Source organism: Dendrobates tinctorius, unplaced genomic scaffold (genome assembly GCF_039654945.1).
Source record: "Dendrobates tinctorius isolate UK_male_01 unplaced genomic scaffold, ASM3965494v1 ptg000157l, whole genome shotgun sequence".
Classification (NCBI taxonomy): domain Eukaryota; kingdom Metazoa; phylum Chordata; class Amphibia; order Anura; family Dendrobatidae; genus Dendrobates; species Dendrobates tinctorius.
The window spans coordinates 2,396,429-2,419,556 of record NW_027361824.1 but is presented as its reverse complement, the minus strand read 5'-3'; the positions used below and the strand labels follow the sequence as shown (position 1 = coordinate 2,419,556).

The following is a 23,128-nucleotide window of genomic DNA, read 5'->3' as shown; positions in this document are numbered from 1 at the left end:
CCAGTCTCACAAGATCATATTCATTGTATATAAGACCCAAGGCCTCGAAGAATCGATCAACAGACATTCGCTCCGGCGAGGTAGGAGATAGGGAGAAAGCCCAGGATTGCGGCCCCTCAGGTAACAGGGAAATAACTATCACCACCCTTTGACTCTCATCACGAGGACCGAGGGTACAAATAAAAAAGTAGTTTACAGCTCTCTTTAAATTCCCTGAATTTTTTCTTATCTCCAGAAAAGGTATTCGGAAGTTTGATAGAGGGTTCAGGAGAGGATAAGAAAACATCAGACACAGTACCATCCACTTTGCCAGATGAGGAAGAGGCACCCCGAACAGCATTAACCATATCTGCCAGCTCCCTCTGTACCCATTGGTGAGAGGCAACCAACGCTCTTCGCTCAACAGAAAGATTCAGCATCATCTTGGTCAGGTTAGATACCTGATCTGTCAGAGCATGCAGCGGGTCCATAACAAATACACACAAAAAAAAACCTGAAAAATTGTATGAGTTGGTGATAATGTGATGACACCTAAGGTGTCACCGTTGCTGCCTACAGGGCGCTATCAGGGAGCATGTGAATGAGCGCAGGAACCCGGCACGCAGTGAGAAAAAATCTGAGACTAATGCAGTGAGCACAAGACCTAGCACTAAGCGATCACGTGACCAAGGGGGCTGAGTCACCTCACGTGAGTGCAGGGAAGGACATTGAACACAAAGTGCGCAGGGCACAGACAGAAAACGTAATCAAGGAGAGCCGAGGGTCAAAAGCCAGACGAGAGCGCAGTACCTAGGGATAAGACAAAGAGTAAGCGGAGACAAGCCAAGGGGTCAGATTACCCAGAGGGACAGGGCAGTACAAAGCAGAATGCAAAGACAGAAGTCAGGGAACAGAACTGAGTCATACACAGCAAGGCGCACAAACAGAGGCACAACGTTTATGGACAAGTAACCTGGGGCAGCAACCACCAGACGAGTATACGGAAATATCATCGACACACAATCCAGGAACTGCCAACATTAAATAGCCGCCCCAGAACCAAAGCGAGGCGGACTAAAATTAACCCTGACCTGATCAGGATGGAGGCGGCACCATCCTGTCCAGAGTCATTACACCACCAACCTCAAGGAGAGGAGATGGCGAAGTGAAGGGAAGCTATGTTTTTACTGTGGAGATCCCAGACATTGGAAGGACTGCCCCTCCTGTCCTCCGACTAGCAAGCTGCCGAGTCTGGGTGATGGTCGAGGTAACCCAGACTCTCAGGTACCTTTTTCCTCATTTTCCAAAATATGGTTGGAAGTGGAACAATGTTGTGGGAGTGGCTTCACGCCCACTTCAGCTTTCGTGGACTGCGGGTCGTCCATGAACTTTATTGACTCTGACTTGTTGACCAAGTGTAAGTTAGGGACAGTTAGGCTGGAGATTCCTATTCATATTGTTGCCATTGACAAAACACCGCTGGCTAAAAATGCCATTAAACTTGTCTCGGAGGAGTTTCTCCTCAAGGTGGGCGCTTTGTATCAGGAACGTATTTCATGTTTCGTTTTGGACAATCTTCCTGCAGGACTAGTGTTGGGGTTCCCTTGATTACAATTGCACAATCCTGTGATTGACTGGGAATCACGTTATATTGTTAAAAGGGGTCCTAATTGTTTTAAAGGTAGTCTTTCAACTGTACTTGTCATCTGTTAATCTGGAAGGTATTCTGGAGTACCTGACGGATTTTGAGGATGGTTTTTCCAAAAAGGAGGCCGAAGTCTTACCACCACACGGCCCGTTTGACTGTGTTATCAATCTGGTTCCAGGAGCCAAATTGCACAAGGCTCGTCTGTACAAACTTTCCAGCCCGGAACGTACCGCTATGAAATATATTTCTGAAAGTCTGCGTAAAGGCCACATCCGTCCCTCTGTCTCCCCTGTGGCGGCTGGATTCTTTTTTGTAAAGAAAAAAGATGGTGGTCTGCACCTGTGCCTCAATTTTCGGGAGTTAAATAAGATCACAGTGAGAAACACTTATCCTCTCCTGCTTATTCCTGATCTGTACAACCAATTATCGGGGGCTAAGTGATTTTCCAAATTGGACCCCAGGGGAGCATACAATCTTAACTGTATTCGGGAGGGGGATGAGTGGAAAACAGCATTTTTCACTTCTGAAGGGTTATTTGAGAATTTGGTTATGCCCTTTGATCTCACTGATGCGCCTGCCGTTTTTCTGAATTTCATTAACCATGTATTTTTTTATTTTATTTGGTGCTTTATGGTAGAGTTTCTAGATGATATCCTTATGTTTTCATCGGACAAACAAGTGCACATGGATCATCTACGTGCGGTTCTCCAGAGGTTACGGGAGAAGTCGCTTTTTGAAAAACGCTCATTTTTTTGTCCAAGAGTTGTCCTTCATGGGGTTCATCCTGTCTGACAAGGGGTCTCGGATCGACCCTGGGAAGGTACAGGCCATTATGGATTGGATGCAACCCAGGGACTTGAGGGCTCTGAAGTGTTCCTTGGGATTTGCAAACTATTACAGGAAATTCATTAAGGGGTTTTCACAGGTGGTCAAGCCCCTCACTGATCTTACTCATAAGGGGGCGGCTCTCAAAACCTGGTCAGCTCCAGCAGTGGCGGCATTTGCTTTATTGAAGAAATGCTTTACGTCTGCCCCTGTTTTGGTCTAGCCTGATCCATCTGAACCGTTCATTGTAGAGGTGGACGCGTTTGAGGTGGGGGTGGGGGCGGCGTTGTCCCAAGGACCCGCCACTTTGACTAACCTGAGACCCTGTGCCTTTTTCTCTAAGAAATTCTATCCAGCTGATAGAAATTACAATGTCGGGAATCGGGAGCTTTTGGCCATAAAGTTGGCCTTTGAAGAATGGAGGCACTTTTTGGAGGGGACTGTTCATTGGATCACAGTGATTACGGACCACAAGAATCTGTCTTATATTGAGTCTGCCAAACGTTTGACTCCCAGACAGTCCAGGTGGTCGCTTTTTTTCACGCTTTAATTTTTCCATTACCTTTCGACCAGGTTCCAGGAATGTCAAGGTGGATGCCTTATCTTGCAGCTTGGATCCGATATCACCTCCCGAACCTCCCTCCTCCATTCTTCTGCATGGGGTGGTTTTGGCAATAGTGTCCTCAGAATTGGAGCGGGAGATTCGTGAGGCTCAGTCCCTTGCTCCTCTGTCATTGCCTGACAATAAACTCTTTGTCCCTGCTCAGTACCAGTTGAGGCTGCTCCAGGAATTACACGATTCTGCTCTTAGTGGACATCCTGGAATCTCGGCCACTCGTAGAGCTATTGCTATGCTGTTTTGGTGGTCCTCTTTGGCCTCTGATGTAGCTTTGTTTGTGTCCTCATGTGATACTTGTGCCAGTGCTAAGAGCTCTCATAACCGGCCGGCCGGGGAATTGGTGCCATTGCCAATTCCGGATAGACCTTGGACTCATTTGTCCATGGACTTTATCACTGATCTCCCTCCGTCCAATGGCAAAGCTGTGATCTGTGGGTAGAGGTGACCAGATTCAGCAAGCAAGCACATTTTGTACCTCTGTCAGGACTACCTAATGCTGAAACACTTTCCAGGTTGTTTGTTGAAAACATGGTGTTAGGAGTCAGATTTCTGCCTCTTCCATGCTGAAGTCTAGATCCTAACATTCTGCAGTCTCCTGCTCTTCTTCCACTGCAGAGGAGATTGTCCCGTGGCAACTCTCCCCAGAGGCTAAGTCCTTCATTCCCTCATCTGAGCATGCTCATGGGACGAACTCCCATTGGAGTTCGGGAGTCAGGTGCTCAGGTCCTGCTCCGGATCCCATTGGCTCCTCTTGGAGACCTGGAGATTTCTTGCTATAAAAAGCGCGCATGGCTGTTCCACCATGCGCTAGTATAGTCATACTTGCTGCTGTGTGTATGTTGATGGATGCATGATCTGGTGAATGACTCATTTGAAACCCCCTTCCCTTTGATATTACGTCTGTGTGAGGGATTGAGTTTTAGCCAGTACCAGCGCGCTATTGCATCATTGCCACAGCTGCTAGCGTCTACATCGCGCCAGCGTTATAGCGGCGTCTTGCCAGCGGTTTAGTTCTCGCCGCGCTGCAGTTGCAGTCCTGCCGTGCGTTCGCAGTTGCGACGCCACGCACACGATTCTCTACGGTAGGTCTAGACGGAGTTAGTACTGTGATCTAGGGCTACTTCTGTGACCACATACCGCGTGTGCATCGCTGAGGTTCTGTGACCTTAAACAGACTCAGCGTTTCTGTGTTTTATGTATGCAGCTCTGTGATTAAAACAGAGCTTGCTCAGTGCATCTGGGTGCTATCAAACCCTGTGCACATTACCGCCAGATTGCTCTGCCTTCACTAGCAGCGGGTTTAACACCTACTGCATGGTGGACCCCGAGCGGCGAACGCACTTTATTTATAATTTTATTTAGTGCGTTCCGCCGTTCCTAACACATGGTGCAATTACATGGTGTGTCTTGTTTCAGATAGAAGAGTACAATTTGTGTCCAAGTTTTGGAGGGCTTTTTATGAAAGGTTAGGCATTACGTTGGCCTTCTACCCAGCCTATCATCCCAAGACCAACGGTCAGAGAGGACCAATCAGTCCCTTGGACAAATTTTGGTATGTCTTGCCACATCCCAGCAGGATGATTGGTGCTCTGCATTACCTGTGGCTGAGTTTGATTTAATAATCGTATTAGTCAGTCCACGGGCACCTCTCCGTTTTTTTGTAATTACGGCTTTCACCCCCATTTTGGTGAATTTTCCAGGATGGAATCTGGGTATCCTGCGGCTGATTCGACCATTCAGCAGTTGAGGGAGGTCCAGAGGAACATTGGGAAGGCTCAGGGCAGACAAACATTTTTCTGATAAGCGAAGATCTACAGGACCTATGTTCCTGGTGGGAGATAAAGTATGGCTGTCTACCAAGGACATTCGGCTGAAAGTTCCTTCTGCTAAGCTAGGTCCCAGATTTATAGGTTCTTATGAAATAATTGAGGTTGTCAAGCCAGTTGCCTTTTGCATACGCCTAACCCCTTCGCTTCGGATCCCCAATGTGTTCCATAAGTCTCTTCTGAAGTCATTTGTACCTTCCTCTGTTGGGTCTTGATCCCCTCCACCTCCGGTCTCTGTAGATGGTCAGACTGAGTATGAGGTGGAACGGATTGTGGATTCACGCATGGTCCGTGTCATGTGTACCTGTCCTGTGTGACACGACCCGCAGGTCGGTAACTGACACAAGATAACAGGGGAATACTGGGGAAACAGATACAACGGTGGGGACCTCCTGCACTCCCCTGAGGCAGTGTCCCTGAACACTCCTAACGTTCCCTACACAAGCTCTTCACCTGTCGCCGACCAGGATACCTGAATCCCTCACTATCCCTGCACCTATCCCTTACTAGGGAACTGGATAGTGCGGACACTGGTCCCACCGCTGCACTAATACACACGAAGGAAAATACACCAAACGGGGGAAAACAACAAAACACTTATCTTTCTCTGCTGCAGTCACCAGGCAGCAGAGTTCAGCACCAGATTAGCTTTCAGCAGTGGCTCGACACCTCAGAGCCAGCTTTTACCTTCACTATCTTTCTCTGCTGCAGAGTTCAGCACCATGCTTTCAGCAGTGGCTAAACACCTCAGAGCCAGCTGCTAACTTCACTGTGGTTGGAATCCACAAAGGACCTGATATAACCAACATCAGCGGATACACCAGGTGACCTTATATAGGAAAGGGGAGCTTTCACCATCAGCAGAGAAACCAAACAGACATGTAATAACCCCAGTCACCACCGGGGGCAAAAACCCATATTAAGCCCCAAATGCCTGAAAGGAAAAAAAAAAAGGGTTTAAATGAGGGAATCCAGAATCTGACACAGATCCAAGAACTGGACTGTGTCAGTCCACAGTTCATTGCAGTATTTGGTCCACTGGAGGGGGTACGGTCTTGAGGATCAATCCTGGGTTCTGGCACGATCGGTTCATGCGTTTCATGCGCAGTAACCTGGGGGTCTGGTGGTCCTCCCTTGAGAGGAGGGTACTGTCATGATCTGGACCAGATTTTGTGTTGTTTTCCCCTTTTTCCAGTCTGGTCATGACAGGGATTAACCTTTCCCAGCCTCAGTTTGAGTTCAGGTTGACTATTTATAGCTGGCGCTTCCTGCAGACTAATGTCATAGTTCTGTCTATGGCCGCTGTAGCTGACTCTGATTGGTCTAGTTTGCCCTGCTACTTTTGTCTGAACCCGTGTCTCTGTTATCCCCTTTTTCCGTCCTGACTCAGTGTTCCCCTTTAGTGTGCGATTCCCTGGTTTTGACTTGGCTTGTATCCTGACCTGCTTCTGTCTCTCATCTTTGGCTAATCCACTCCTGACCGTTGTTGACTTTTCTGGCTTGTCCTTGACCCTGAGTTGATTCCTTTGGTACTACGCTACAGTCTATGTATTGACCCGGCTCATCTGACCACTTTCTCGACACCTAGTGGCTCCTGTGCTGCTGCACGGTGGTGATACACTGTGGGTGCAGCCTCTTCTCTCTCACCATCTCCCCCGGGTGGAGGTTGCACTATACTGCACTGCAGCAGCATTACAAAATCACTCCTACTCTGTTGGCATGCTGTCTCCTCTTCAGCGGTGTCGAGACTCACCTTCCCGGGGCTTATGTGAGGTTGTTACACCACATGAGTGCTACGCAGAAATTAATAAAGTTTATAGGGCAGCACGGTGGCTCAGTGGTTAGCACTGCAGCCTTGCAGTGTAGGAATCCTGGGTTCAAATCCCACCAAGTACAACATCTGCAAGAAGTTTGTATGTTCTCCCCGTGTCTTTGCATAGGTTTCCTCTGAGTTCTCCGGTTTACTCCCACATTCCAAAGACATACTGATGGGGAATTTAGATTGTGAGCCCCATCGGGGACAGCAATGATAATGTATGTAAAGCGCAGCGGAATAAGATAGCGCTCTATAAAAATAAAGATTATTATTAGTTTTATTCTTTTGTCAGCAAAGGCCTGTTTCACTCTTCAGCTTTCTGGCATCAGTCACAATCCGTCAGTGTTGAAAAACCGGATCCGTTGCAGATTGCAAAAAACTGATGCACAGGATCCGTTTTCTGATGGATCCGTTGAAGCAGTAGTTGGTGGAATTTTAAAGGGACAGATGAAAGAGAGAATTTGTGCCAGAACGGGTTTTGGGGTTAAAATTTCATGAAAGTAAATTCTTCCGGCATGCTCAGTTTAAAGAAACGGAATCCGTTAACTGATTCCGTCATATGACGGACAGGGACGGATCCGTCGCCCATAGGCATCCATTCTACCAGACGACGGACAGCGACGGATCTGTCACCGTCCGCCTTTTTGACGCAGACAAAAAACGTTTCTATGGACTTTTTTCTGCCAGACGGACCCCTATTTTATGACGGATCCGCCGCATAACGGATGCAACAGAAGGCCATCCATCACAATCCGCTGCCAATACAAGTCTATGGGGGAAAAACGGATCCGCCAGGCAAATCCATCAGATCATTTTTTTCCTCAAACGGCGGATTGTGACTGACGCCTGAAAACGGAAGTGTGAAACATGCCAAACATGAGGAATGACAAGAGACAACCCCTTTAAGAAGATCCAATTTTAATTAAAACGATACCAACATTCTGAACATAAAAAAGGCTTCTCCCCTATGTGACATCTCTGATGTTTATTAAAAGTTGATTTCCAAGTAAAACATTTCCCACATTAAGAAAATGAAAAAGGCTTCTCCTCTGATGTCTAAGGGTACGTGCACACGCTGTGGATTGCTCTGCGGTTTTGCCCTGCGGTTTTTCATCTCCACAATGGAGGAGATGGCAAACCGCAGCGGAATCCGCAGAAAGAATTGACATGTCAATTCTTTCTGCGGTTTCAAAACCACAGAAAAACCGCGCAGAAAAATCCGCACCGTCTACACTGCGGTTTTTAATCTCCATTGGATATTATGGTACTGTACACCGCAGCAAAAACTGCTGCGGATCCGCAGCGGCCAAATCCGCTGCGGAACTGCAGCAGAATCCACAGCGTGTGCACACACCCTAACAAGATGCTCTTTCTGGTTAAAATATTTCCCACATTCCGAATAGGAAAAAGGCTTCTCCCCTGTGTGAGTTCTCTGGTGCTTAACCAAATCTGATTTCTGGTAAAAACATTTCCTACATTCTGAACATGGAAAAGGCTTCTCCCCTGTGTGAGTTCTCTAGTGGCTATCAAGAACCAATTTCCGGTTAAAACATTTCCCACATTCTGAACAGGAAAAAGGCCTCTCCCCTGTGTGGGTTCTCTGGTGATTATCAAGAACCAATTTCCGGTTAAAACATTTCCCACATTCTGAACATGAAAAAGGCTTCTCCCCTGTGTGAGTTCTCCGGTACTTAACCAAATCTGATTTCTGGTGAAAACACTTCCCACATTCTGAACATGAATAAGGCTTCTCCCCTGTGTGAGTTCTCTGGTGGGTAACAAAATTTGATTTCTGTGCAAAATATTACCCACATTCTGAACAGGAAAAAGGCTTCTCCCCTGTGTGAGTTCTCTGGTGGGTAACAAAATTTGATTTCTGTGCAAAATATTACCCACATTCTGAACAGGAAAAAGGCTTCTCCCCTGTGTGAGTTCTCTGGTGGGTAACAAAATTTGATTTCTGTGCAAAATATTACCCACATTCTCAACAGGAAAAAGGCTTCTCCCCTGTGTGAGTTCTCTGGTGGGTAACAAAATTTGATTTCTTTGCAAAACATTTCCCACATTCTCAACAGGAAAAAGGCTTTTCCCCTGTGTGAGTTCTCTGGTGATAATCAAGAACCGATTTCCGGTTAAAACATTTCCCACATTCTGAACAGGAAAAAGGCTTCTCCCCTGTGTGAGTTCTCTGGTGGGTAACAAGCTCTGATTTATGTTTAAAACATTTCCCACATTCTGAACATGAAAAAGGCCTCTCCCCTGTGTGGGTTCTCTGGTGATTATCAAGAACCGATTTCCGGTTAAAACATTTCCCACATTCTGAACATGAAAAGGGCTTCTCCCCTGTGTGAGTTCTCTGGTGGGTAACAAAAGTTGATTTCTGTGCAAAACATTTCCCACATTCTGAACAGGAAAAAGGCTTCTCCCCTGTGTGAGTTCTCTGGTGCTTAACCAAATCTGATTTCTGGTTACAACATTTCCCACATTCTGAACACGAAAAGGGCTCCTCCCCTGTGTGAGTTTTCTGGTGGGTAACAAAATTTGATTTCTGTGCAAAACATTTCCCACATTCTGAACAGGAAAAAGGCTTCTCCCCTGTGTGAGTTCTCTGGTGCTTAACCAAATCTGATTTCTGGTAAAAACATTTCCCACATTCTGAACACGAAAAGGGCTTCTCCCCTGTGTGAGTTTTCTGGTGGGTAACAAAATTTGATTTCTTTGCAAAACATTTCCCACATTCTGAACAGGAAAAAGGCTTCTCCCCTGTGTGAGTTCTCTGGTGAGTAACAAGCTCTGATTTATGTTTAAAACATTTCCCACATTCTGAACATGAAAAAGGCCTCTCCCCTGTGTGGGTTCTCTGGTGATTATCAAGAACCGATTTCCGGTTAAAACATTTCCCACATTCTGAACATGAAAAGGGCTTCTCCCCTGTGTGAGTTCTCTGGTGGGTAACAAAACTTGATTTCTGTGCAAAACATTTCCCACATTCTGAACAGGAAAAAGGCTTCTCCCCTGTGTGAGTTCTCTGGTGCTTAACCAAATCTGATTTCTGGTTACAACATTTCCCACATTCTGAACACGAAAAGGGATTCTCCCCTGTGTGAGTTTTCTGGTGGGTAACAAAATTTGATTTCTGTGCAAAACATTTCCCACATTCTGAACAGGAAAAAGGCTTCTCCCCTGTGTGAGTTCTCTGGTGCTTAACCAAATCTGATTTCTGGTAAAAACATTTCCCACATTCTGAACATGAAAGTGACTTATTTGCTTTAGAAGCAGTCTGTTTTTTAATGCCTATTTTGTGACTTTGATTTGCCTTTGTAGTCGGTAATGAATCAGAAGACGGGACCTGTTTCATAGGATCAGATGACAGATATTTGCTGTGAATGGATGATGGTATATCTGGAGCCACCGGTCCCTCTGATCTCCTGGTACAGTCTTCTGCTAAGATAAAAAAACAATTATTTTTTTTTTATAAAATATCCTTGAGTTTTATGCTTGAGTCATGGCTCCCCGGCATCGAGCTCCTGCGCAGGTGTACTTATCTGCCCTGTTGAGGGCAGAGGAAAGTACTGCAGTGTGCAGGCGCCGGGAAAGGTAAGAGAGGCCCGGCGCCTGCGCACTGCAGTACTTTACTGCTTTGAGCCATGACTCAAGCAGGAGGGCGGCATCGCAAGAAGATGGGAGGTGCTGGACCCGGACCTGCAACACCCACTGGACCAGACCGCACTGCCCCTACCTCCCAAATATTGAATAAAAAGAAACCAATTAATGTTATGTAGGCGAAAATAATACCAATTCTCATCTCGCAAAAAACAAGTCCCCACTCAGGTCCATCATCTGTCAATGGAAAAACAGAGGTTACCGCACTATTAGTTGAAAAGCAACAAGGTTTCTGTCAGGAAATATGACATTTTTTTTCTTTATTGTGCTAGCACACACACGTGCTTCCCTTCCCCCATTAGGTGTTTACAGTACGCACACACACAAAGCCTCATGCAGACACACGCTGCAGATTTGATCCCCCTCACAGCCCCTCGCTCTCCCTGCCAGCCTGCATGTAATTCTCTCTCCTTCCTTCCACCTCCCTCGAGAATGTGTTGTGAGCAGCCCACCAACCGTGCACATGGCAAATCAAGATTCCTTTGTTCTAGTACCGTGGTCCTTTAAGATCCAAATACACTGGCACCGATTATTGATATAAGTGAAAAACTTACATTTTTGGCATGTCCACGGGCAGAACCACACACCAGTGAGTTTAGAAGCTCCGCTGAGCAGCAGGATCCAAGAAATGGATTTCTGCTTAACCGGGTCATACATCTACTCCATGTTTGGATTTGATAGCTAATTTGACAACAAGATTGGTGATGGTCCCACCGTCGCTCTGCGAGGCTTCCCGCCTGAGATATGGAATTAATAAGGTTTTAGCAAGTTTTCAGTCGATGTAGAAAGGGGAGTGCATTGCACTGAGCTGTGCAAAGTGTCAGATCAGCGATCTGACATGATATAGTGATGTCCCAATAATGGGACAATGTAATAAAGTAAAAAAATATATTATAATGTGTAAAATTATATTTTTTAAAAATCCCCAAAAATAGAAAAAAATAAAATAAACGTATTTATTGGGGAAATATTTATGTACATAAAAAAACAATATAAGTACACATATTTGGTATCGCCGCGTTCGTAACGACCCGCCCTATAGAACTGTCCCATTAGTTAACCGCTTCAGTGAACGCCGTAAAAAAATAAAAAAAATGCAAAAAACAATGCTTTATCATCATACCGCCGAATAAAAAGTGCAATAAAACGCATTCAAAAACACAGATGTAAATAATCATGGTACCGCTGAAAACGTCATCCTGTCCTGCAAAAAACAAGCCGCCACCACCATACAGCGTCATCAGCGAAAAAATAAAAAAGTTATAGCTCGTAGAATAAAGAAATGCAAAAACACGGGTATTACATACCTGGTAATGTGTTTTTTCATGAGACATGACGGCACCACGAGAGAGGGGATCCGCCCAACAAGGACAGGAAACCTTCAAGATTAAAGGGGGCGGCTCCTCTCTCCGCATCAGTTGCTTTACAGAGCACGAGAGGAACTCCGCAGGTTAGTGTACATATAAATAATACATCCTTTACACTACTAAAAGGGAGTGTAATGCTAATAATGCATTCCAGTAATGATGTGATCAATAGGGAGGGAATATAAGGGTGCCGTCATGTCTCATGAAAAAACACATTACCAGGTATGTAATACCCGTGTTTTTCCATTCTACATGACGGCACCACGAGAGAGTTACAGAGATTTGTATTCTCTCAGGGAGGGATCACTGCTTGTAACACTCTTCTCCCGAATGTGAGATCAGAGGTTGCAAATAGGTTTAACCTATAATGCCTGACAACGGTAAACGGAGAGGACCAAGTGGCCGCCTTAGGATATGTGTCCAAGTTAGCATTTTAAACCTGACACAAAACCGGACTCCTTCCCAGAAAACGCGCGTTTTTTTCCGCGCGTCTCCTGGACCATAGGAAATAGCTAAAAACGTGGCAAAATTAATGAGCATGCTGCGTTTTTAACAGCTAAGCGTTTCCCTAAGCGGAAAAAAAACGCATCCATTGGCACAAAAAGGCCAAAAAGCATTAAAATGAATGGGAAGCTTATTTTAAGCGTTTCTGAAGCGTTTTGACCCCTAAAAATGGGTTGTCCGGGCTTTTCACATAATCTCAGTGCATATCCGGGCTGCAGAATGGTGACAATAAGTAATTTACTTTCTGTCACTAGTTTGCACGGTTTTCTAGATATTCTGAACAGAACGTCCAAGGGGGGGTGTTATGGCATTGAAATGAGAACTAGCCGTAACCTCCTACTCTACTCAAAACATGTCCTCTATAGCAACAACCCCACCCTCCATAGCTACAGGCCCTCCCCGTCCACATGAAGAAGCCCTCCCCGTCCAGTAACAAATCCTCCCCGCCGCTCCATTACCCCCATCCCGCCGCTGCTGCTCCATTCCCCCCCCCGCCGCTCCATTCCCCCCACCACGCCGCTCCGTCTCACCCGGAATTCACATTGCCGGTGAACGCTGCAGCAGAGAAGGGGCTCCTTCATCAGGAAGGGCTTTGCAGTCAACGAACATGGATAGCAAAGCAAGGGATAGGCCAGCCCCTCACTGATCCCTCAGGAGGACTCCATAGGGATCAGAGGAGGACTCAGCTAAATCTCGCTACTGAGAAAGTAGCTCAGATGAGAAACATACATTCCTAGTTGAGGATACAGTACGGACAAATCTTATTAAAACACTCCGACCTACCATGGGGCTGGTAGATGCGAGAGCCATAGAACTCATGTTCGACAAGCTTGCTATAAAGAAAACATAGAGCCTTCCCTATTATACTAACAGTGGCAAGGACTCATTAAAAGGGAATGGGGAAAACCAGAGAGGAAGTCCCAGATAATCAATTCCCTGTAAAGGAGGTACCCTTTTAAGGAACAGACATCCTCATCCTGGGATGAGACTTCAAAAACTGACGTAGCGATCTCAAAAACCTGCTCCTTAAGGATTTAGGTTCCCAGAAAGAACCTCTGACAGAAAGACAGCCTGGGACACCTCAGCTGAAACACTTAGACCAGCCATCGCGGCCACTGGTGTGGTTAGATCCCTTAAGATATGGATTAATAACCTGGAGGATCAGCTAGAGCAAAGAATCCCCAGGGAGACTATCCTAGAGGCAACACCAGCCATAAGAGCAGCAGCAGTATTCCTAGCTGAGGATTCAGCAAGGCTAGCAGCAAAATTAGCAGCTTTGGCTAATTTGGGACGCCGTGCAGGATGGCTTAAATGCTGGCTGGGGGACACACAGGCAAAGATGTAACTCTGCTCTTTACCGTGTGAGGGAAATTTCCTATTTTGGTCAGACATTGGATGACGTATTAGGAAAAACCGACAACAAAAAGAAAATTCCCGCCTCCAAAAAAACAGCCATTTCAGGCCTTTTTCGGCGCGCTCTTCAGAAGGGCCAAAAATCCAGGAGACAGCAATATAAGGATCGAGACAGAAACAACTCTGACAAACGATCCAAAGGTGGGAGAGGCTTCTACTTTAGCAAACTCTCCAAAGACACCAAAAACCCTTCCAGTGACAGGCCTTCTCAGGTACACTTCCTCCCAGCTTGGGAGAGGTTCTCGTCCAGCACCTGGATCCGGCAGATTGTGGGATCAGGTCTGGAGTTAAGGTTCCACCACTGGCTTCCACGAGGACATATGCAGTCCTCTCAAACACGGTCTGGAAGGGGAAGCAATCTCACTCCTAAACAAACATGTCCTGGAAGAGGTTTCGATAGAAGGATAGAGTTTTACTCCCCCCTATTTAAAAAAAAACAAAAAAAAACACCCCAGATAATTCCTGGAGGACAATTATAATTCTGAAAAGACCTCAATAGGTATCTGATAATCCCGTCTTCCAAGATGGAGACGATGAGGCCAGCAGTAGAACTCCTCCTTCCTCAAATGTTATATAACAATTCTGAGACCTCAAGAACACTTACCACCAGATTCGGCAATAAGGCCACATATGTCTCAGAGTAAAAGTCCAGATGGGTCTTCAGTAGCGTCACTTCCAATACAGGGCCCTGCCCTGTAGAGTAGTGATAGCCCTCAAGTTTTCACAAAGCTAATCACAGAAATCACAGCACACCTCAGAGGGAAAGATACTCTGGTGATACCCTATCGGGACAACTTCTTGATAATGGGGAAGAAATCTCCCTTACTATCAAGATCAAGTTGGATTAGCGATGAAAACACTATAGATGCTAGGATGGCAGCTGGACCTAAAAAAAAAAAATCCAGACTGGAACCAGCAATTATCCAGAAATTCTTGAGGTTAACAGTGGACTCTGTGAAGCAGGAGCATCACCTCCCAGAGGAAGAAAAGGGAGAAAAAAATAGCCAGAAATGGCTCTGTGAAGAACCATGTTGGTGTTGGGGTCCCTCCCCTCTGACATACCAGCGGTAAAATGGGCCCAGTTCTACACAAGGGAACTGTAAAGGGTGTGTGATGCAAAACAACGAGAACTTCTTATTCCTAAGGGACTTTTTTGCATAAGGAATATTCCTTATTCCTAGCTTTTGATTTATCCCTTTTTTAAGGACCTCCAATGCTTTACCCCACCAATGTATGTAAAAAGAGGGGAGAGAGGAGACAAGAGAGAGAGAGAAAGAGAACAGACATTATCGTACTGGACTTTTCCGAAGCTCACTCACCACTCGGACGCATCACAGGACGGGTACCGGATCTGGAGGCTGACTGGTCTGTACACATGACTTCCATCGGGACTGTGGACCCCTCCTTTTTAACACCATAACGATCCTCCCGTACGCTATCCGAGCAGCTTCCACTGTAGTTATGGCGCGTCTGGCTCCTCTCATCTGCGCGAGACTGCCACTCCTGCACCTCCTGGCGCGGGTGTAAGTGCTCTGGCGAAAAAGGTTCTCAATCTTTATAAGTTAGCTGCTGCCGCTTTCAGATGAAAACAGTCACATTCAACCTAGAATGGTCGGTGACCCTTGCCAGCACTTCTGTGATCACCTGGTTGATCCTGCACCTGCTGGCCGCTTGCACTTCCTGGATGTACCCCCTTGCATGCGCACTGCAGCTGGTCTATGCGTGCACCAGGCAACCACCTCTGATGCGCGCTGTATTATCTAGTGCCCAGAATATTACCTGGGCGTATCCGGCCTGAGGATATGTGCGCGCCCCCGTCACTTGCTGCCGACATACTGTCCTGAGGCTGCTGCGCCTCTGCTCCCAGAGCATTGCTCCTTCCTGGTGCCCGCCGGCACCTCTGTTCCCTGGGTGTATGCGCTGCCTGTGCACCCCCAGATTATACTTTCGGTATGCGCCCGGTTCACTTCCGGTGCACACCCGGCTCTCGGCGTTCTATGCCCCCGGCCGCCATGACACCTAATACCGTCGCCCCCTCCATACCTGGACTTGCCCAGAGGGGGTACTGACGCTGCACCGTCTTGGCGTTCCATAACGCCTGGCCACCATGACACCCGGCATCTCCACCTTCATACCTGTGGGTCTGGGCTTCACCTGGAGGGAGCAATCATGCCGCTGGCCATCACTGATTCCTGCAGGTACGCTTCTTCTCCAAATCGGTGCCTAGCGTCTCAGGCTCAACAGGAGGGTAGATAAATCTGGCCTCCGAGGAGTTTTACCTCTGCCCGGGCACCGATGTGCCTCACGGGCTGCATGGCCACCACACGTCAACAGGGAGGGAGCACAGAAAGTGGCCTCCCTGGACTTCTATGGGGTATGTCGGCATCTGGGAGGGTACACCGTATGTGGTCTCCGAGGCTCAAGCTTCACCCGGGCAATTGCCTCACGGGCTGTGGCCATGCACTCGCACAGGGGGGCATAGGAATATATGGCCCCTGAGGCGACTACCGGTTCCAGGTGATGGGTGTAGCAGACCGCTGCCTGCCAGTAATCACCCGACCCAGTTCTCCTCTTCTTTCTTCAAGAATCTTCAAGAGGTTTTCATCTTGAGGGTTCCCCATCGAGGACAGGAAACCAACTGATGCGGAGAGAGAAGCAGCCCGCTTTTATCTTGAAGGTTTCCTTTCCTTGTTGGGCGGACCCCATCTCTCGTGGTGCCATCATGTAGAAAGGAAAAATTATTATTTTTTATATAAAATTGTTTTTATTGTATAAAAGCGCCAAAACATAAAAAATGATATAAATGAGGTATCACTGTAATCGTACTGACCCGAAGAATAAAACTGCTTTATCAATTTTACCACACGCAGAATGGTATAAAGAAAAAAAACAAAAGCAATTCCTGAATTGCTGGTTACTTTTCATTTTGTCTCCCAAAAATCATAATAGAAAGCAATCAAAAAAGTTATGTGTCTGAAACTGGTACCAATAAAAACGTCAGCTTGTCCCACAAAAAATAAGACCTCACATGACTCTGTGGGCCAAACTACGAAAAAATTATAGCTCTCAAAATATGGTGAGGCAAAAACTAGTTTTCGCAATAAAAAGTGTCTTTTAGTGTGTGACAGCAGCCAAACATAAAAACCCAGTATAAATCTGGTATCGCTGCAATCGCACCAACCCGAAGAATAAAGTCGCCTAATCACTTATACTTCATGAGGAACAGTGTAAAAAATAAATAAAATCTATTCTTCACATGCTATTGATTTTTTCATTCTGCCTACCAAAGATCGCAGTTAGGCTCGGTGCACATTTATCCTGCGCTCTGCACTGAGTGCTTACACTGGGGTTTCCATGTAAATATCTGAAATACGTGATTCAGACAGAACACCCTTGGCGGAAGATTCCCTATAATGAGGCAGATGGAGGCACTGTGGATATCGTCTGACCTGTAATCTGGCAGTGTCCGTCTTTTTAGGATTGCGTAAAAGTGCCGTAAGCCACAGTTTTGTGAACTTCTGAAAAATGGAAACCGACTGAACAGAGGCCAGATGGAGGTCCAGAGTAACTCTGCTGCCTGAATATAGTGAATGGATCCATTGGGGGGTTCATCTGAATCGCGTCACTCGAGATTTAGATGGAAACCGCAAAGTGCTCAGCGTAGAGTGCAGGATAAATGTGATCCCAAACGTTATGTAAAGTGTTCCAAAAAAAAAAGCTTTCGCTCAATCCACAAAAAAGCAAGTCCCTACTCAGATCTGTTATCTGTTAACGGAAATATAGGGGCTTCCACGTTACTGGAACCACAAAGGCTCTGGAAAAGCGAAATTGCTCCTCACTCGCCAAAAAAAATTCAGCAAACTCTGCGCTCCCAAATTTAAATGCCCCCCTCCCTTGTGAGCCCCGGTGTGCCTAAACCACATATAGCACCCACGTTTGGCATTTTTGTAGTGATGGGAGCCCACCTAATTTACAAGTACGGGTCTCCAGAAACATGAGCTGGGCATAATGTACTGCTATCTGCAACGTACTGGTCACTACAGCGTACTGGTCCCTACAACAGCAGTTTGCAATTTTCACTCAGCAACATCTACTGCTGCTTGTTTCTGGAAAACACCCATGGAGTGAAAATCGTCACTACATCTGTAGATAAATTCCCAAAGGATTATAATTTCCAAAATGGGGTCACTTATGGGGGGGTTTTGCTGTTGTGGCACTTCAGGGGCTCTGTCAATGTAACATGACACCTTCAAACAAGTGCAGCAAAATCTGCACCGTAATATGATGCTACTTCCCTTCTGAGCTTTGCACTGTGCCTCAAAAGTAGTTTTCGACCCCATATGGGGTATCGGTGAACTCAGGAGAAATTGTCCAACAAACGTTGGGGTCCATTTTCTCCTTTTGCCCTTGTGAAAATACAAAATTTGTAGCTAGCGTCATCTTCTGCTGAAGCACAAAAAATGCTTCTGTATCACGGTTACACCGTTGGAACATATACCAAAAGGGGTTAATAATAGGAATAAATTATTAAATCGAAAGGAGTCCTATTGGATATATAGGCTACCAAGCCTCTATCCAAACGGATTTAATGATGTTGTAGAGAATGTGTAAGGTTTGTCACGGATAAGACAGTTGTTTTAAAGTTTTACTTCACTCTTTTAGTGAAAATTTTTTTTTCGGTTTTTAAAAAGCCAATACAGATGAATATGTAAGCAGAGCGCCACATAAAGCCCCGCCCACAGCCCCGCCCTAGAGAGCGAGAATCTCATTAATTGAAAACTTCAAATATTTAATGTTGTCGATCATAAAAGCAAAGTTTGGCCAGAAAGACTGGACCTGGTCTTGTAGGGGCCATATGAGCACAGAAGGGAGAGAAGGTAGATTCATCCAATAAGGTATCAGGGATCTAGGAAGCCAACAGCATCATTACCCTCCGCTTTCTCTTACAGACCAAGCATAATAGTTTTCTTGAAGTGATTTTCTAACTTGTCAGCACATTCTACGTATGCTGTCAGTTGGCTTCGTAGTTTACAGTCCTGGGCAGCTAACGGTCAGCGTCTCCTAATCCCTGGGGGTAGGTGGATCCTACAGGTTGTAAGTTCTACCACAGCTAAACAAACCTACTTCTCATCTCTCATATCCTCCCTGTCTCACAACCCTAAACAGTTATTCAATACCTTCATTTCTCTCCTCCGTCCCCCAGCACCTCCTCCCTCCCCACTCATCTCAGCTGAAGACTTTGCCTCATTTTTCAAGCAGAAGATTGATAACATCAGAGAGTTTTGGTCAACAACCCCCAGAGCCCTTCCTCCCGACTTCCCAGCCCTCCACCTCCAAAACCAACTTCTCCACCATCACAGAAGATCGACTCTCCACTCTACTCTCAAGATCACATCTCACCACCTGTGCACTTGACCCGATCCCATCCCACTTCATCCCAAACCTCACCACAGTCTTCATCCCAACCCTAACCCATCTCTTCAACCTATCACTAACAACTGGTGTTTTCCCCTCAAGCTTTAAACATGCCTCCATCACACCTATCCTCAAAAAGCCCTCTCTTTACCCATTCTCTGTATCTAGCTATCGCCCTATATCACTTCTCCCCTACGCCTCCAAGCTACTGGAACAACACGTCTACCTTGAACTCTCCTCCCATGTCTCTTCTTGCTCCCTCTTCGACCGCTTACAATCTGGCTTCCGGTCACACCACTCCACTGAAACTGCCCTTACTAAGGTCACTAATGACCTCTTAACTGCCAAGAGCAAGAGACACTACTCTGTCCTCCTCCTCCTGGACCTGTTGGCTGCCTTTGACACAGTGGACCATTCCCTATTATTACAGACCCTCTCATCCCTTGGCATCACAGACTTGGCCCTATCCTGGATCTCATCATACCTAACAGACCGGACATTCAGCGTCTCCCACTCACACACCACCTCCTCACCTCGCCCCCTATCTGTCAGAGTCCCACAAGGTTCAGTCCTAGGACCCCTGCTCTTCTCCATTTACACCTTTGGCCTGGGACAGCTCATAGAATCTCATAGCTTTCAGTATCATCTCTATGCTGACGACACACAGATCTACATCTCTGGACCAGATATCACCTCCCTACTAACCAGAATCCCTCAATGTTTGTCCAATATTTCATCCTTCTTCTCCGCTAGATTTCTGAAACTTAACATGGACAAAACAGAATTCATCATCTTTCCCCATCTCACGTGACCCCCCCTACGAACCTATCAATTACAGTAAATGACTGCCCACTCTCCCCAGTCCCACAAGCTCGCTGCCTCGGGGTAATCCTTGACGCTGATCTCTCCCTCAAACCACATATCCAAGCCCTTTCCACTTCCTGCCGACTTCAACTCAAAAATATTTCACGAATCCGTTCATTCCTCAACCAAAAATCTGCAAAAACCCTAGTCCATGCCCTCATTATCTCTCGCCTTGACTACTGCAACCTCCTGCTCTGTGGCCTCCCCTCGAACACTCTCGCACCCCTCCAATCTATTCTAAACTCTGCTGGCCGACTAATCCACCTGTCCCCCCGCTATTCCCCAGCTTCTCCCCTCTGTCAATCCCTTCACTGGCTCCCCATTGCCTAGAGACTCCAGTACAAAACCTTAACCTTTTGTAGATTGTAAGCTTGCGAGCAGGGACCTCACTCCTAATGTCACTGTTTGAATTGTCTTAACTCGTATTGAATTTATTGTCTGTACATGTCCCCGCTTAATTGTAAAGTAATGCGGAATATGTTGGCGCTATATAAATAAAAATTATTATAATTATTATTATTAACCATGACATACAAAGCCATCCACAACTTGTCTCCTCCATACATCTGTGACCTCGTCTCCCAGTACTTTCCTGCACGCAACCTCCGATCATCACAAGATCTCCTTCACTACTCCCCTCTTATCTCCTCTTCCCACAATCGCATACAAGATTTCTCTCGCGCATCACCCCTACTCTGGAACTCTCTACCACAACATATCAGACTCTCACCTACCATCGAAACCTTCAAAAAGAGCCTGAAGACCTACCTCTTCCGACAAGCCTACAACCTGCAGTAACCACCGATCGACCAAACCGCTGCACGACCAGCTCTACCCTCGCCTACTGTATTCTCACCCATCCCTTGTAGATTGTGATCCTTCGCGGGCAGGGTCCTCTCTCCTCCTGTACCAGTTATGACTTGTATTGTTTAACATTATTGTACTTGTTTTTATTATGTATACCCCTCCCCACATGTAAAGCGCCATGGAATAAATGGCGCTATAACAATAAATAATAATAATAATAATAATAATAATAATAATAATAATAATAAAAAAAGGGCTTTCAATGCCCAAAGTCATTAGAACAGTTTTGGGAGGAGGAGAATGTTGTGGTCAGGAGGCAAAATGGTGATCACACGATTGTGATATGGCCAGACAACACCACTGATAAAGCAGCCACAGCCGGTGACTGAGAGGAATCTGTGACTTCTCTGCAGTCAGTGGTTACTACTCACCTGGGTGGTCATATGTGGGAATCTCCTCTTTACACCGCTCATCACCCCTCACATATGTCTCTGTAGTATTAATATGGGTCAGATCTTCACCCTGAAACAAATATTGTAAAAGTCACAGATTTAGAAGTCCCATCTATGATCAGCTCTAATCCTGCCATCTCCACCGCTCTCATTACACAGATATAAAACATATAATACTGGTGGATAAAACAAGACTGAGCACAAGAGCTTCACAGCCGTCTACACATCATAGGGGAGATCTCCTGACACCTTCTCTCCATCTACCTGATGATCCTGAGGAGCACTGGGATCTTCTTGTTTACAGTCCTGTGGAAGAAGAGGACGGGGACATCTCTCTGGTGTTGTCCTCTTACTGGATAGATCTGGAGGAAACACATACAGGGACTGAATTCATTCTCTACATACAGATAATTATAGGCCGTGTGTATTTAGTCCTGTCTATTACCTGGTGATGTGAGGGGCTGGGGAACCTCCATTATGACGTCCTTGTACTGATCTTTGTGTCCTTCTATATACTCCCACTCCTCCATGGAGAAATAGACAGCGACATCCTGACACCTTATAGGAACCTGACACATACAATGATACCGTCATCCCCCCGATCCCTTCATAGTGTTACTGTATAATGTCCCAGCATTCCCAGCAGTGTCACCTCTCCAGTCAGCTGCTCAATCATCTTGTAGGTGAGTTCTAGGATCTTCTGGTCTTTGATGTCCTCATGGATCAGGGGGTGAGGTGGAGGCCCCGTGATTGGGCTCAGGGGTCTTCCCCATCCCTCTGACACAGGGTCCTGACAGCGATCACTAGAGGTCTTCTTCACCACTGTGTAATCCTGTTTATGGAGAGACACATTATTAAATCTCACTACAGACATTTCCAGAGTCCTCACCTCTCCAGTTCTGTCCATCTGTTATTCCCATAGATAAGAGTGATGTAATGTGACGTCATCAGAATCTCTCACCTCTCCAGTGAGACGGAAGAGGATCTCTAGGGTGAGGTGTAACATCCTCTCCACCATCTTGTCTCTGCCCATATCCATCCTTGATGGGTAAATCAGGAAAATTCTCTTATATAGAAGATCTTCACCGAGAGGATCCGATATTGTAGAGACCTGAATGAGAAGAAGATGATCCGATGTAACATCATAAGAATCCTGTGTAATAATACAATTACTGGAGATAATAAGGGAAACATATGAGGAGATTTATTATTTTACAGTATTTAGTTTTCTTCTTTACATCTCTATATATAAAAGTAAATGTAGGAGACAACACCTCAGCAGACACTGGCATGGTGGGAGAAATCTAGTATCCCTGGGAACATAAGCTCCCAGCCATTGTCTGCCCCCAGAAAGGAGCAGAGAGCACAGGACAGAAATGAATCACCCCCTCCCTGCCCATATACCCATATATTAGGGGTAGTAGTCCGGTGGCTCTGGCTGACGAGATGATGTGGGATATTAGGGGTAGTAGTCCGGTGGCTCTGGCTGACGTGGGATATTAGGGGTAGTAGTCCGGCGGCTCTTGCTGATGGGATGATGTGGGATATTAGGGGTAGTTGTCCGGTGGCTCTGGCTGACGGGATGATGTGGGATATTAGGGGTAGTAGTCCGGTGGCTCTGGCTGACGAGATGATGTTGGATATTAGGGGTAGTAGTCCGGTGGCTCTTGCTGACGGGATGATGTGGGATATTGGGGGTAGTAGTCCGGTGGCTCTGGCTGACGGGATGATGTGGGATATTAGGGGTAGTAGTCCGGTGGCTCTGGCTGACGGGATGATGTGGGATATTAGGGGTAGTAGTCCGGTGGCTCTGGCTGACGGGATGATGTGGGATATTAGGGGTAGTAGTCCGGTCGCTCTGGCTGACGGGATGATGCGGGATATTAGGGGTAGTAGTCCGGTGGCTCTGGCTGACGGGATGATGTGGGAT

General features: G+C 46.4%; 1 pseudogene; it reads right to left on the bottom strand.

Annotated features, from left to right (window-relative positions):
• LOC141051430 (uncharacterized) overlaps positions 1 to 23,128 on the bottom strand; it is a 162,120-nt pseudogene that overhangs the window by 3,161 nt on the left and 135,831 nt on the right.